Below are 14,150 nucleotides of genomic sequence, written 5' to 3' on the forward strand. Positions count from 1 at the left end.
CATTAAGTGCCGTAATGTGCACCTCTGCCTACCCCTTCGGGCATAAAAGGTATAACGTTGATGTTGAAAATATAATAAAATCTAGATTTTCCCTCTCCTCATTCCTTAATTTCTTCGCCTTTAGCAACAGTAACAGCTAATTACAACATAATTTCACCTTTGTCACTATCAGAAACACTAACACAATACAATCTCTGGAAATTTCTGAGAACCCAAGCCTTTTTGTGTAACGAAATATTAGGAACAATGCCATACCTTACAGGGGACGGGCACATAAATAGGCGTCTATTGACATGTTTGTACAAGATATTTAAGGAACAGCCCTTAAACAATGTAGGTAAGATTACTTGCAGAAGGTTAAGATGAGGTTATTGGTGATTTCTTTTCTGGTATAAGCCGGTAAACGAGCAGACGGATCCAGATGGTACCTGATGGTAAGCAATCTGTGTCGCCCATGGACACCCGAAACATCAGAGGAGTTACAAGTTCGTTGCCGGCCTTTTAAGGGTAAGAAATTTAGCAGTTGTTGGGGAATCAGGTATTGGGAAGATTGGGAAGGGGAATACCTTAAAAAATACGATTTTAAAAACCCTAAACAAAAAAAAACATTTTTATCGGGTAATATACATGAAACCTTCCTCTTAGTCTGGAAAATACTATGCTGAAAATGGCATCAAAATTGGTTCATCCAAACGCGATATAATCGTGCACAAATACACATACATACGTACAGATACAGATCAAACTGAGAACCTCTTTTTTTTTAAGTCGGTTAAAAACATGACTTCTGATATGATTCAAAGTCGCCTTTTTGTGAATTTTTTCCATTCATTGTTACAAGTATGTACGAGGTTAGGCGATTATATTGGGGTGCAGGTTGCCCCTTGACGAGTGAGTGGGCTCTAGTGGTACGTTACAGGAATTGTTTCATAAATATGAACCGATGATAAATGAATTATCGTGTAAAAACCTAGGATAGATATGTTTTAATAAGACGAATAAGTTTAATTAAGTATACAAGGTGACTTGTAATTCGACGTAATGCTCTCGGGAGGTGATAATACAATACATTTTCTTCAAAATTAGCCCTGAATTTCCTGGTCGGAAAGTGGAAAAAAATATAAAACTACTAGAAAAACTATTATTTACAAACTTCCTTGTTTTATCAGCTATCTAATATCAATTTCGCCGTCAAACTGTGTGTCTGTGTAACTTCTGTCACCTGTCATCTGTCATATATCGCCATATTTCCAAGAAAGTACTTACCCAAAAACCAGACATACATATTATGTATAAAATTATACAGCTTCTATCCTCTCAATGTCCTCTAGACATAACTCAATGTATACCCACCATAGAAACTAATAGCAATAGCAACAGTCTCCATCCACACGTAATATGATAAGAGGCATTAGAAGTGCTCATTAGCTCTGCTCAATAGATACAGGGTGATCTCAATTGTGATATCAATGTTTTTATTCTCTCCATAATGGACAACATCAATGGTCTATTTTTGTTGTCTGTATAAGGATAGAAAGGTATGGATAAACAGTCAAGATGACTGTTTATCCATAACAGTCAAGATGAGTTTTTATCAGGGGTGGTTTTGTATAACATATTGTTTTAGGAACTTTTTTTGAAATAATAATGATTTCTGAATAGATGATCTTTTAGATAGCTCTTGGTATTTTGCTAGGAACGTTCCATTCGGTTGCCTAATAAGGTAAGGAGGAAGCTAGGTGTAAAATACATACCTTTTAACCAGCACCTTTGAATGATCCACTCATTTTATGAAAGTTAAAGAAGTAGGTATGTAGAACATAGTTTGTGTGACGTAATTTTTTCGTACATTTAAGGTACAAAGTGTTCTGTATCCTTAATATGAGTTAGTTTTACGTTTAATGTAATCGAAACAAGAGCGCGTTCGGCTATCTGATTGGTGAGAGAGAATGAACCATTATTCTCTCTTGTTTCGATTATTTTATACGTAAATTAAACTCGTACTAAGAGTACTGAAATAGATTCCGTTTTAAGTAGTTCATTCTGTCCAAAGTTGTTATCAGTATGACAACTGAGATCATTATTCCGCATTTTTTCCACAATTACATATAATTATTCAGTAACCCCTCAAGCATATCATTGGCAACACATAACATAACATATACCGAAGGAAATATAAGACGTTGCTAATTACAACTCAAGTATTATTGCGGTTAGATACCGTTGATACCAGTCTCGTTAATTAGTACCTCTCTGGTTACCATCTCTTTGATACTATTACATGTTTCCATGTGTAGGTTAATAGGATGCACTCACACGAACGAACTTAATAACTTACACTCATATAATATTACGGCTCAATTTTCTCTGGCAACGTGATTATAAATTAGTGCTTGATGATGGTTTGTATTTAAACTGTTTAGTTCGTTGGTCCTTGCTTGTTTTCTGCAATGTGATTGGTTTATTAAGTTCACATGAAGTGCCTATAAGTGGGCCACTACTGAATGCCTCTTATCACACAGAGAAGGTTTAAGCATTAATCACCACGAATAAAAATGAAACTTATAATTTGAACTCACGTTTATTCACGATGTTATCCTTCACCATTTATCAGTGGTGTCTAAATAATCTTAAATGCCATGTATATTATCCATTTACCAATGATTAAAGTGCATCATCTAATAATTTATTGTTTTTTGTTACAGGTAAGTCATTCACTACATCATGTTGCTTCCAACCTGACTGGCGTAAGAATACAATGTGAAAATTTTACTATGGTAAATAAACATAATAATGTAACCATTACTAATAAACGAACAGTACCGTACTATCTTTAGCATATCTACCGTTTAAATCGAAATTCAAATAAAAATAAAAGAGCATCGCTTCAAACATGGCGTCCGCGTCCTCAGCGAGACGGAGACGCCAGAAACAATAGCAGCCTAATACCACCTCCAGCCTCGAAGTCCACAAACGCATAAATAACAACAACCTATTCATCAGCATTGAATCGGCATCGCACACCCCATGGGAATAATTAATGAGCCCTTGATATGATTAAGCCACCACAATGCCGTGTCATCAACGTCATCGCACCCACACATGTATAACACACGCATACACATATAAATGTCATTGTGTACACACGCTGGTGTCAGGTAATACGATTAGTGTGACGTAATATGACATGAATATGTCTTTGATTTATTCATGTCAAATATTTTGGTAATTAGCTGTTGACGTGGCGCGGTTTCATTATTAGATGCTGGTAATGAGCTTTGTATGAATATTAAGTTGTATGTCAAATGCTTTTTTTGCTCGTAATAATGATGAATTATTCTGTTTTCCTCTTGTTTTGTTAATAAAACTGATGATTGGAGACTAAATTATGAACCTACCGTTACATCATGATGATATAATTAAGACATCATTTGTGAGAAAGTTAACCTAAAACATTGATCTGTAAAGAAATGCAATTAACTAAAGCACTATAGAAAACTGATAACTAATTAGGTATCTAGTAGCAAGAATTCATCAAATGACTCCAAAATTAATAATTTGTGACCAAATTCTTCATCATCAACTGCCATTACAACAAGTATAATAACGGGAACTACTATAAACATAGTATCTTGTTTAAATAATAGTAAGATAACAGTAAATAACTTTAATTATGAGCCATTATAATCGACTGCACGGTTGGTGCGGGGGCTGGGCAACCGGCTGCCGTACAACGTGTAGTGTGTTCGAATCCAGCACGGAGCAACTCTTTGTGTGATGTGTATGTTTGTAAACACACTAAATCCAAAATCTCAGATTGTAAACGCAAAGCCCAGTACGGGGCAACGATAAAAAACTATACATATACTAATATACGTAATATATATATACTATACATATACTAATATACATATACGTAATTGACTTTTGCCAAAATAAATTTCACACTTTTCACATCAAACTAATAAATCTACCCAATTCTATACTCGCCTTACTACTTACCTATAGCCTTATTTCATGTATAGCCGCAGGGCGGGCTATAGACACAAATAGACATAATCGGAATTAGTGTGGCCGGCGAAGCGTGAAGTACAATATGAATGACCTTTGTCAATGGCGCTGACGCCTCGCTACCAAATCCCGAATTATTTAACCCAAAAGCTGTTTATATTCTACGACTGGGTAGCAGCAGAAATGAAAATGGAACTGTAATTCTGGAATCAGCTGTTACTCCTTGTTAAAGATTTGATTTAAAATTTACCCTTTTTTGATTTGATGAAAATGGGTCGATGAAGACGTAACTCATGATTGGTATGGCTAAAATTAAATAGACTATTAAATAATCAAACAGTTTTCTGTAGCTACTGATAAACTTACTAAGAGTATTAAAAACAACAATTATTCTAATGCACAATAACAGGTTTTGTAAAACGTAATTATCGTAATAGCATTTAAAAATTCCAACCCGCATTGAGCAAGCGTGGTGATTAATGCTCAAACCTTCACCGTGTGAGAAAAGGCCTTTGGCCAGCAGTAGCTACTTATAAGCTGTTGACGATGATGATTTAAAAATTCAATAAATAAAAAATAATAAAAAAACAAATAAATAATAAAAACAGTTACGAAATCGGTGTCGTCTCGTAGTCGTAGGCAGTAAAGTTCTCACTCAACCCAGGAGCGTACATCCGACTGTCTTTTGTCCGAACATTCGAGTCTATAGTTAATTAAAACGAATATTGTTAACGAAATATTGTGCCTAAACAATTTCAGATTCTGAAGTATTTTATAACGAAATTGTTGCTAATGTTGTTTAGGTAGATTGTTTTAGAACCACCGCGTTTAGGTACCTGGTAATTAGCGTCCAAATTATGATTCTCTTTATTTTTCAAACAAGAATGTATCTAAAGAATCATTATTGTTGTAACCTTTTCTTTTTATTTAATTTAGTTAATGGACCACTGATAATATTATATACCATTCTCTATTAGACGAACGATACAAAACTTAGAAATTTTTTTGTTTACTAATATTTTTCCCATAACTATCTTTGTCAACACTCAAATCCATCACAAGAAAAATTCCTAAAATGAAACAGCAACTCACAATTTAACGTTCTCTATATTCGGTAAATCACTCGACATACATTAATTCATATAATTATAATTCGACAATAAAGTTTAACACAGTAACATCTTAACTCCTCGACGTCTCAACAACAACAACCACCGTAGTCATCGCACCGGTAAGCCCGGCTCACCGTCCTCTCCCCACCACGTCACGTGACTAGAGAGGTCGGCGTGCGACGTCATGGTGTCGATAGCCGAGTAGACATACTAGTACACATTATTTTAGTTTAATAAACGTGTGAATAGATCAAATTACTATCCTTATTTTTATTAAAATTATAGAAATATCTTAAAAATCATGACATTCGGCCATCAGACATCGTGCCGACTCCTGGCGCACGTCTTACTAACAATTTTATTACAGTTCTTATACAAGTGCATCTTTTGCTGTGATTTTGGGATAATCGACTGTTTTATAATAAACCTATATTACACTTAGCATTACATCTAATGAACTCTTAAATCTACTTACTGTAATACAATAATATTGTAATAAACAAACGAATGGTAAAATTACGATTCGTAGCTTGCTTTTATTTTTACATTCAAACATAAAATCATGACATTCGCAAAATAAATCGCATAGTAAATGTTAATTAAGTATAATATGAGACACACAGTGAAAACCTAATCTATAGATACTCTACAGTAAATAATACATATTTGTTATGTTATTACGGAAATAGGTATAATAAAATACAAGGTATTGGTACCAAAAATAATATGTAGTTGGTAGACAGTTTAAATTGATTTAGACCCTGTATACATTCAGCCGCTGTTATAGTCATAACTATGCTCACTGGAGCTGCTATTGTCTGAATCATGAACCTCGACAGCTTTTACATGTATCCAGGGCCTTATCCTATCTGCCGCTATCACAGTCTTATAGGGCTTGCCCGTTCTTTTGAAGCCTGGGACATCGGCTATCCTATATCTATCGTTCCCTATAACCTCTACAATTTTATATGGACCTATGAACTTTGACAGAAGCTTTGTGCTCTTTCCATCATTAGCAAAATTGTTTCGCGAGATCTTTACTAAGGTACCTACTTCATACTTAGCAGCAGGGAGTCTATTTTTATCATATCTTAGTTTCATCTTTTCTTGCTCTCTCTGTATATTAGAACTAATGTCTTGTCTAAGGTCTTGTAAGTTAGGGGTCATGCATTGATTTTCGATATTGAGTTTATTTTCTAATTTGTCCCGCATTTTGAGCCCAAACAAAGCTTCTGTCGCCGTTTTTTGTGTTGAGGCATTCACGGTGTTGTTAATGCCCCATTGAATCGTCCCAAGACACTTGTCCCAGTCACGCTCATGACCAAAAGAATTTTGTGCCGCTAGTGCATTAAGAATAGTCTGGTTGAACCTTTCGGCTTGACCGTTGGCTCTGGGACAAGCGACCGCATTCAATACATGTTTAATTCCATGTCCCTCACAAAAGGTTTTAAAGGCTGTCGACGTGAAAGAAGTACCGCGATCAGAAATTATCCTAGCCGGAATACCGAAATCATAAAATATTTTTTCGAGAATTTTGGTTGTGGTTTTTGTTTTAAGGTCCTTTACTGACCTCACAAACACGTATTTCGTGAAGGCATCGACTACGGTCAAAATGTGAGTGTTGCCATCTTTGCTGCGAACGAACGGCCCGAGATGATCCATGTGGACCGTATGAAAAGGTATATTAACTTTTTCAATTGGGTATAAATGTCCAGACTTTTGTTTGGCCGCAGTATCTTTATTATATGCACACTCTAAGCAAGCGGCTACATATTTGTTTACATATTTTCTTAGTTTTGGGAACCAGTAAATACTTTTTATTCTTTCTAAAGTTTTAGAATAACCGTGATGTCCTATATCGTCATGATTAGCGCGACATACTTGCCACCTAGCACTTCGTGGCACAACTAACCGTAATTGGTCGTCAATTTTCCTATAAACAATGTGGTTTTTAACAACGTAATTTTTGCGAATATCTTGGCATTCTAGGTCATCTTCCGGTTTTAGAATTTGCAAAATACGCGAGATATCGGGGTCTGCTTTTTGTAAACTTAGGAACCAATTATCTTGCTCTATAGAATAGATATTGACGGATAAATGATCATCTGATTTCGCGGGTAGAGTAGTATTTCGGCTGAGGGCGTCCACATGCTGCATTTGTACCCCTGGCCGATACTCTATACTAAAATCAAATTCGCTTATTTGCAGCCACCACCTTGCTATTCGCGGAATTAAATCCCTCTTTGTTAAAGTCGTCCTAAGTGCAGCACAATCGGTAAAAATCTTAAAAGTTATGCCCAAAAGATAAACCCTAAACTTTTTTAAAGAACACACAACGGCCAGTGTCTCTAGCTCGTAGGAGTGCAGATGTCTCTCCTCTGGTGTTGTTTGGCGACTAAAATATGCCACTGGTTTTAAAACTCGCGAATCTTTCTGCCATTGCATCAATATGCCTCCTACGCCCAGAGAGCTGGCGTCCGTATGCAATTCGGTCTCTAATTTTGGATCGTAAAGAGCCAGAACGGGACGGCTAACGAGACGTTCCTTCAGAAGGGAAAATGCTTGGTTCTCGATTTCAGACCACTGCCATTTTGTCTCCTTCTTTAATAAAGAAGTCAACGGTCGAGCGATTTCCCCATAATCCTTAATAAATTTTCGAAAATAACCAGTTAAGCCGAGAAATTGTCGAACTTCGTGAATATTGCCAGGAGTGGGAAATCCCTTAACCGCTGATACTTTAGCCTCACCGGGTTGTATACCTTGCGGGGTAATCTCATATCCCAGGTAGCTGACTGTGGTATCGAAGAAACGGCACTTGGAGAGCTTTAAAGTTAATCCGTATTCTCTACAAAGCTTAAGCACTTCTTCTAGTCGCCGAAACATCTCATTCACATCCTTTGATGGTATCAGCACGTCATCCAAATAGGCCAAGGCATATTCGAATCGCCTGTTTCCGAGAATTTTGTTGATCATTCTCTGGAAGACGGCTGGAGCGTTAGCGAGTCCAAAGGGCATTCTCAAAAACTCGTAATGCCCATCAGGCGTGACAAATGCAGTGAGATGTCGGCTACCAGGAGCCATCGGGATTTGATAATACCCAGATGCAAGATCGAGGGTTGTAAAGTAAGCATTACCGCTAAGATTAGATATTTGATCTTCAATGAGGGGAAGAGGAAACCGGTCCTTGATTGTTTTATTATTTAAAGCCCTAAAATCAACGCATAGTCTTTGCTCACCGGTTTTCTTTTTGACCATTAAAATTGGACTAGCATAATCAGATGTTGACTCTCGAATGATTTTGTTTTGTAATAGTTCATCAACTGTTTCTCTGACTTTTTCGCGTTCGGAATGAGATAGGCGGTAGGGTCGGTAGACAATCGGTTTGTTATCAATGAGATCGATCTTCATCTCTACGTCAACCGCACATCCTATCTCTCCCAAATTGGTAGCAAAGCAATCTCGGTATTTCTGAAGCAACGAATAAAGTGCATCTGTTTGACTTATGTCAAGCCCTGGTCCAACTTTAATATCAGTTTTATCGAGGGGTTCTAACGTAGTGATATCCTCTACGATCCTATTGATTCGGAAAGTGTCTTGTTCAACAAAGGGAATTGCTCTGGCTATCAAAGTGTTACTTACAAAAGTTATAGTACTGTCAGACAAATTGCATACAATAACTTCACCCTTGCCACAAGAAATATGGTAAGCGCCCTGAAACAAACGGTATTCCTTCCGAGGTTCTGCCGCACTATAGCCCTCAATAAAAATATCCCCGGTAAAATCATGATCAACGTGTACAGGGACAGCACCGGTTTTCGAAACATCAGTGGTATTGGTAACGTAAAGTTTTAGTGTATTCTCGTGACTATCAAAAGGATTTTTATTAGGACTTAGGTAGAATGTCAGGCTGTTACTATCTTTTAAAACTGTAACGAATGACTGTTCTGTGAAATTTTGTCCAATAATTGTAGACGTTTGCATATGCACGTCATCAACCACTAATACTTCGATGGTCGATTCGATATCATCTACCTTCACGGAAGCGAATGCTTTATACAAAGGTACTACAGAAGACTGACCAAATCCTCTTACAATTGGAATATTGTCATAGTTTTCCGATAGTTTCAACTGTTTCGCGTCTGTTTTACGCAATAGAGTACATTCGCTCCCAAAATCAATATACGCCTCGAGAGAGTGACCATTGATTGTGATGGTTTTAAAGAACTTACTATTAGCGTCACTGGTCGTATTGATTTTGAGAGTGTTTTTTTCAGAATTTTCGTCGGTACTGTTTGGATTAGGATTGGTGGATGTTAAAGGGACTAATTTGCATTTGTCATTGTTGTGCCCTACCCGGTTACAACACTTGCATTTTATAATCGGTTTAGTACATTTAAAATAGGGATGGCCTTTAGTGCGGCAATTGTAACAAATTATAGAACTCGCATTTGAATTTTTAGTGTCCGTATTGGAATTTCCAAAGTTATTAGGCTTTTGAAATATGCGTTCACGTGGTTTATTATGGTTAATCATAGCCGGTTGTGATTTTTGAGAGGTAAGATAATTTAGTAAATCTTCGGGTTCCACACAATTAAGAGCTTGTGCCCCATTCCTAACGGATCGATCGCTAATGCCGTACACAATGCAGTCGACAGCCTTTTTACCAGTAATATCGCATCTATTTAACAAACCCAACTTATCATAAAAATATTCACGCAGGGGCTCGTCATTACGTGCCGTACGACTTAACATTTCTTCTAAAAGACGTCCGAAATTTTCCTCATTGGGAAATGACTTGCGTAATTTCAGCTGCCACTCGTCCCAAGTGTATTTGACTGTCTGCAAGGACTCAAACCATTTCTTTGCCAGTCCAACTAACTTTTGTAAAGAGTAGTGCATTGTTTGTCTATCCTCCCAACCGTATATAGAAGCGCACTCATTTACCTTTCGCAGCCAGCAATCGATAGTTTGAGTCCTATTAGACGGGTCGAATTCCGGAATAACATTATTAAAATTATTATTACTACCAAAAGAGTTCTTACTTGATTCTCCCTTCCATTTCGTCAGTAATTTCAGCACGTTCCTAGAGGTTAGTCTGCTTGATTCCTTACGCACTTTTCGCGGCGTCGGCTCATCACTGGATGAAGACTTGGAAGACGAACTCCTTCGCCTCCTTTGCCTTTTTGCCTTCTTCGGCCGCCGTCGTCGCTTTGGAGGCGTATCAGGCGGCGTGTGTCCATCATGATCAGACGACATCGCCTATAAATTCTGAAACGTTTTAACTTCATCTGAGACATAAACTGTTCATCATTTAGGTAACCATATACATAGAAATAAACTGGTAGTCGTAATAAAAGTATCTTATATTTACTGAAACAAAACAACATTCAATCGAAATAAAAAGTAGAACTCATAAAAATAAAATCATGCTTGGTATATCTCGTAACGATAGTATATCAGTTTTCTACCAGGGTATAAATTACTTGGTCTATCACTTTTCACACTTCCAGGCATAATTAAGATTGAGAGAATTCAGTAAGCATACATAACTCACTACTAATAGGCAAGAATGCGCCTACATGTGACTAGTGGGTAGCATACCTGCCACCAGCAAGATCGTACGTATGTGTGCACCGGTGAATAGATCATAGTTCACCCCATAACATAATCCGATGAACATACATAGTCCACCTCCTAACATGATCCGATGAACGTGCATAGTCCACCTCCTAACATGATCCGATGAACGTACATAGTCCACCCCCTAACATGATCCGATGAACGTACATAGTCCACCCCCTAACATGATCCGATGAACGTACATAGTCCACCCCCTAACATGATCCGATGAACGTACATAGTCCACCCCCTAACATGATCCGATGAACATACATAGTCCACCTCCCAACATGATCCGATGAACATACATAGTCCACCTCCTAACATAATCCGATGAACATACATAGTCCACCCCAATGACATTTAAAATTAACGTTTATTCTCCCAAAAACTCCTTCCAATCTAAAAATATCTCTGCTAAACTGTTAAAACAGTTGGCGGATGTAGCTCCCATACAATTAAATTATAAAATGTATGTAGGTACTAATACTCCCGAACTCGAACCGAAGGACCACACAGTTCGAGCGCATGTCGCCACTATTAAACAACATAGTAACAACATTATCCAAATGACTTGTCATTTGGATAATGCATTATATTATCTGATGCTCAAAATGACCATGACCTATTTCGCACGTAGGTACACCTATTGTTCTTTAGTTATGACTGTAATTAGGGTAGTCGAAAGCATAACACGTCAACATAGGGTAGTCGAAAACAATTTTATGATCTTTTCCGCAAAAACCACTACCCGACTTCTCGCATTTTCACGATTGGTGGAGAAATAATAAAACGAAACTGTATACCGGAAAATTATAATTCTCTAGTAGACAAAATCTAATCTTGAATATCTAATCGAGCTATGAGGATCAGCCACTAAATCTAATTTAAATTTATTTTTTTATTATACCTACTATACGGGAAAAAAAAAACAAACCTACTAAATATCAGACAACTTTACTCATATCACACCTATTTTCTAGTGAAAAATTACCATAAATTATGTACGGTCGAACATCCAACATACACACTTTCAACTAACGACTTGTTCAGAGAATAGATTCTCATAACCAAAAATGTTGTAGGTTATATCGAGATTATTTGTCCGCTGGCAGTATTAAATATGAATAGTTATAAATTAACGATATATTATGTAACAAACAAATTTTCTCGATACTTAAATGTTGAAATATTTGTTTAAACATACCTTTTAATCTGGTCTATCCCACTTCTGAAGTAAAATGAAACAGCAACTCACAATTTAACGTTCTCTATATTCGGTAAATCACTCGACATACATTAATTCATATAATTATAATTCGACAATAAAGTTTAACACAGTAACATCTTAACTCCTCGACGTCTCAACAACAACAACCACCGTAGTCATCGCACCGGTAAGCCCGGCTCACCGTCCTCTCCCCACCACGTCACGTGACTAGAGAGGTCGGCGTGCGACGTCATGGTGTCGATAGCCGAGTAGACATACTAGTACACATTATTTTAGTTTAATAAACGTGTGAATAGATCAAATTACTATCCTTATTTTTATTAAAATTATAGAAATATCTTAAAAATCATGACATTCCTCTATCTACATTTTCAAAAAGTATGACAGCAAATATGTGCCTATAAATTTCCAAGATACGTACATTTAGGAGCGTTTAATATCAGCGACTACGAGCTCCCGTGGGATGTCTAGTACCCAATAATCTTGATATTATTTGAAATATTTTACAATAACCTCCCCACTTGAGACGGAGCGATTGAATATTTCACAAATCAACTTACAAAGGAAATCGCGTGGAAATAAAATGTGTGTAGCTTGATTGAATTTGTGTGCACTGGATTGACAAATTGGTGGTTGATTTGATGTACAGTAATTGTGAACAAATAGGTCAGGATATTCTATCGTTTGAGGCTTTGTGGAGATATATAAAAAGCGTTAGAGCGTATATTGTGTGGGCTGTCTGCCATGTGTGTCGGATTACTGACTTTATTCTGTAAAGTGTTCTTTTAAACAAAGTACTTTTGTACTAGCAACTGTAATGTGTACTGCCTCGTTGGTCGAGTGGTCGCAAGCGCGACTGCCGAACAAGGGGTCTCGGGTTCGATTCCCGGGTCGGGCAAAGCATTACTGGGCTTTTTTCGGATTTTCGAAAATTTCTCGGTAGTAGCACGGAGTCTGGAATTGTCCAGGATATGGCAATAGGCTCACCCCCTATTACATGGGACTTTAACACAAAATGGTGAAAAGTGGGTGTACATTGTATAGCGGCATTACGTGCCGTAATGTGCACCTCTGCCTACCCCTTCGGGGATAAAAGGCGTGAAGTTGTGTGTGTGTGTGTGTACTTTTGTACTATAAGTAAATGGTGATTCAAAATTTAGGGTCCTTTTCCCGTCTGAAATGTGCTACGTTAATGTGGACGCGTTTGGCTTCCATTATATTATCATCATATTTTTTATATGGAAAGATGCGTGCTGTGTATTACAATGACAGCTAGAAGGAACCGTAGTGACTTTTGAACTACTGAAAAAACTAACATTAGGGACTTGACTATAATAGAATATACAAAACACTACTTGGGAGCAATCCGCGTATAGTTTTAATCAGATCAGATATGGCAGAACCCTAAAATAGCAAAGGAGTAATATCATAGAAGATAACAGAACCGATCTTACAACTGCCTACTCCAAGAGGTTTATTGATTGGTGCTCATCAAACAAGCATCACGAACTCCAAGAGATATGCTTGATGGAGCAGCCGATCAATACAGGTAGCAAGACCTCTGGAGATGTTCTCAGATAGCTACTATTGTCTCTGTTTATTGGATCGACAAACTACAGTATTACACCGGAGATGGTTTGCTGGTAGCCGATCTTGCGATGCATTTTGCTACTAGAATATTGGATGTTGGCTTTAGTTATGTTTGTTTATTATTGGACTAAATAATGTAGTAGAATTTTTAGTATATACTTATATTTAATACAGTGAGATAAATGGGTAATAGTGTGATCTAATATCTACTATGCTCAGTATTAGATTTCTCGCTAAATCAGCATAACTGCCGAAAGAAAGCTGTTGAAGGCAAGGTGTCCGACGTGGTGGTTGACGTGTTAAGATAGAAAGTATGCTGTATCCCTAGATAATAGTAAAATCCTTACCTTTTTAGAGTTTAATATACATGATGTCACATATAACGAAAGTTCATTAACCTCTCCTAGAAGCTGGACTTTCTCCAAGCTCACAGACACTACTAGCTCTAAATCTTGAAACTAATTGTGCATATTTGTAAAGTGGTTCCCATCTCTTACATTGCGAGTGCACTGAGGCGTGGTATTAAATAAGAAAAAAGCATCTGTTAGAACGTTGCAAGCGAAACTCAAGCTTCATAATAAAAACTG

The 14,150-nt window shown here is 37.1% G+C and overlaps 1 protein-coding gene across 21 annotated transcripts in view; it reads left to right on the forward strand.

Annotated features, from left to right (window-relative positions):
* The window catches only part of LOC118264903 (CUGBP Elav-like family member 3-B), a 628,396-nt gene that overhangs the window by 235,305 nt on the left and 378,941 nt on the right, over window positions 1–14,150 (forward strand). The gene's annotated exons all lie outside the window — the stretch shown is intronic.

Source organism: Spodoptera frugiperda, chromosome 28 (assembly GCF_023101765.2).
Source record: "Spodoptera frugiperda isolate SF20-4 chromosome 28, AGI-APGP_CSIRO_Sfru_2.0, whole genome shotgun sequence".
Lineage (NCBI taxonomy): Eukaryota > Metazoa > Arthropoda > Insecta > Lepidoptera > Noctuidae > Spodoptera > Spodoptera frugiperda.